Source organism: Fukomys damarensis, unplaced genomic scaffold, assembly GCF_012274545.1.
Source record: "Fukomys damarensis isolate Sample0158 unplaced genomic scaffold, DMR_v1.0_HiC HiC_scaffold_34, whole genome shotgun sequence".
NCBI classification, from domain to species: domain Eukaryota; kingdom Metazoa; phylum Chordata; class Mammalia; order Rodentia; family Bathyergidae; genus Fukomys; species Fukomys damarensis.
The window spans coordinates 12,100,381-12,104,027 of record NW_022900946.1 but is presented as its reverse complement, the minus strand read 5'-3'; positions in this window follow the sequence as shown (position 1 = coordinate 12,104,027).

The window sequence follows — 3,647 nt, the reverse complement described above, 5'->3', positions numbered from 1 at the left end:
GGCAGCCATGATTGAAGCCATCTATTAAAAAGTGGTTAAAAACGTGGCTTTGGTCATTCATACCTGCCGCTTGTTATACATGCCACTTCCCAGCGCAACTCTGCAGCTCTTCCCATCAAGAGAAGTTTATTTCTCCACCCTCTGAATGTGGCCCGGCTCTATGGTTTGCTTTGGCAAATACAGTGTGGCAGAAATGATGTCAGCCTACTCTAAGCCTGGGCCTCAACAGCACTTGTGTGCTTTTTCTCACTTTTTTTAGAACCCACCCGGCCACCATGTGAAAAGGCCTGTGTTTGATATTATTATTTTTCCTAATATATTGTAACAAACATAAAACTAGCAACCTATAAAAGAATTTTGTTGCAAGTACTGCCAAAAATCATCTCCTAAACGATCATCAGTCTGGGGGAACCATGCTTGAATTCTATTCACTTCTGTGAGACTTCACTTATCTCCTCCGACAGGAGGAGTAAAATACATCAAATCAATGTGTCTCTGGAAACCAGCAAGGTGCTAGCTACACTTTGCTTCTGTTTCAGCTCCTTTTTTTCCTCTTAAGGCTAACAGTTGCTTATAGACCTCTTTGAAACCCTAAAAGCCACCTTGTGAGGACGATTAACGAACAACTCCTTTAAGTGAGGTCCTTCAGGTGAGGGTGACAACACATACACTTTGATTTGTTGAGCTGCTTATGAACATTAGTTGCAACACAGTACTGGCAAGCAGGCGTCTTTTGCTACATCTTTCCCTTCCCTAATTGTTGGGGTGTACAGTCACATTCTTGTTACTGTGCACTGGAGTCTGGCATAATTAAGGCTAGAGCAAGTGAGGTTCTTTAGATATTAAGTGCCTGCGTTGTAAATAATGTCATCATCTCTTTTATAGAAAGCACTTTCATTAAAAGCATTTTAATTTAACATGTTTGTATGAATTCACTTGAAAAGTCATAGCGTTGCAGCTATGGTGCGTGGAACAGCTCAGTGCTGTAGTCAAGCGTCACAGCTCTGAAGCAAAGCCAAAAGTTGAAGACCGGAGAATCTGCCCCAGCAGGTCTGAACGCTTGACTAGAATCGGAAGCCTCCTTCTATAGGGGGCTGCAGGTTATGTGAGCATGCTCACAGAAGCTAGTGGATGGAGTTACAGAACATTCCTGAAAAGGAGAGTGGGCCAAGGAGCCCACAGAGATAGGGGCGGAGTTAACAGAACATTCTTGAAAGGGGTGGAGCTAACAGAACATTCCCGAGAGGTCAGGCAGTTCAGTCAGGGCTCTCCCAGAAGGGCAAACTGTTACATTTCTGCAACAAAACATTTTGTGGAAAAAACCCAAAAACCCAAAAACCTGGCGGCAAGGCCAGAGCAAGGAAAGGGCTGGTCTTACTGTATAGTATTGCTCTTTCAATAGTGCAGGGGATATTTGATGAGGATTTTGTTTTTAATCTTCCATGAATTTGACCGGCGTCTGTCATGTAGTTCATAACCTCCCTGCCTTTCCACTAGGAGCCCTAAAAGAAATATCTTCATCACTTATTCCAAAAAGGATCCTGTTCCAAATAATCACACACCTACTAGGTGGTAGGAACTAACTCACTGGCATGAGAAAATGAACTTTTGCCTTTGCAGAATAAAATGAACCACAATAATTCCACCCTCTTCTAGGTATATTTTGAAGCCTTGGGCAACAGGCTGGGGTGGTATTCCAGGGACCAGCAGCAGCCACAGCTGGCAGGAGCACAAAATGAATTTAGTTTGGACAAAGGTCACAGAGGATAGGAGGCTTAGAGTTTTGAATCACTGGGAAATAAGCCTTATGGGTGGATCCCATTTGTTTCTAAGATACAGTCCCTGCACTTTTCTTGTCACAAACAGGGGGCAGTCTCTGTTAATTAAAGCCAGAGTGAATCTCCTCTGAGGACCAGAGTCAAATGTCCTGGTGACAGGCAGTATTTTACAGAGTTTGGAGGCAGATTTTGAAATGGACTTTTGGGTCCATATTTTCTTTTCTCCAAGGTATCTTTTTAAAACCAAGTTTAGAAGCACCTTAAGATTCCCCACCCCCACCTGCAGAGGCTCTGGCAGAAAGGTGTCTGTGATCGCCTCTGCCACCAGGCCCTGATGCTCTCTGGGACATACCATGGAGTGTCAGAGCAGGGGTGGCAGGATCAGTAGCTGGTCTGTCTGTATCCAGCCCTGGCTTTACCAAGGGCTGAACAAAACCCTTATCCTCTCTGAGCCTGTTTCTTGGCCCTTTGGAAGCCAGCTGCAAGATCCTTCTCCACATCTAATTTAGAAGCATGAGGACATCTCCCAACTCCTTTGTGTGTCCCACGTGTTCCTTTCCTCTTTTAGCTTAAGACAGTCTCATAAAAGAAATCAACTAACTAATACAACCCATTTCTTTTTGAGTGCCTGTGGTGTCCAGGACTGTTCTAGGTCCTGGGGGACGTAGATGGTCAAGACCCTTTGCACAGGGGCAGATAAAAACCATAAATCCATAATATAACGTCAGAGGGGTTAGAGAACATGAAGAGACTGTATGAAGGGGTCAGAACACAGGCTTTAAAGTCTCCTTTCTTGGGTTAAATGGCAAGTCTGGCACTCAGGCTTGGAACCACCCAGGAAAAGTGGTTTGGAACTACCCGAGGTGACTAGTTTAATTGCTGAGTCAGTTTCTCTGCCTGTACGATGGGGCCTGCTAATATTACCTGACACCTAGAGAGTTAAATGAGATCGCCCATTCAGTGGTTCAAGCATTTCCATATTGTCTGCTGTGTACTAGGCACAGCCCTAAGCTTCCATGAGGAGGTGATTTTAGAAAAAAACAAGCTTGTTTGGTATGTTGCAAGCCCTGAATACGTGTCAGCTATCATTAGCTTTCACACTGCGATGCTTGTTTGTGGGATGCGCAAGGTGGTGGTAGGCGTGGGTTGCCAGTCATGACAGACAGACGCACCACTGTCCTATTTTGGGGATCTTATTATAATGGATCTGGTGAATTTGGGTGAAACGATCTCATACCTTCTCCAGGTGAGGAGAAGTTATAATACCTTCCAAAACATAGCAGTCTTCCAGGGGACTGGTCTACTCCTGGATACACTCTATCAAGGTCGCACGTGTGTGTTTGCAAATCTTTTTATTCAAACCTGAAAAGGTGGTATTTCTCCAACTAGAAGGGGCCACTAGCCAAACTCCTTTTCATTTGGAGAAAACTTGCAATGGAGCTGATTAAATCCTCCCACGCGTTTTCAATTAAGGGGTTCCTAGCATTGCATTTTACACGTGGCCCAACTTCACCGTTCTTTGAAAATGCCCCGAGAAGTCCTGATTGCAGCCAAATGGAGAGGAGGGTGGTGGAAACATCATTTTCCTGCAAATTGCCTAGCCGACTGCAAAGTGTAGACTTTGTTAATGCAATTAAAAAACAAAACGCCAAGGCGTGTGATCTAAATTCGGTGTAGCAGTTTTGGTACGAATCCTGTTTGGGGTTCTGAAGTCAAATTCAAGCCCAGGAGAGGAAGAAGTGGGAGAAATGGTTGAGGGCCAACGAATGGCTTGAATCAGCTAGGGAAGAGAGGGCAGAATTCCGAAACGCGAAGGAGATGTGAATTGGACGCTGGGAAAAAAAGACCGAGAGATCTGCGGCTCCTGGT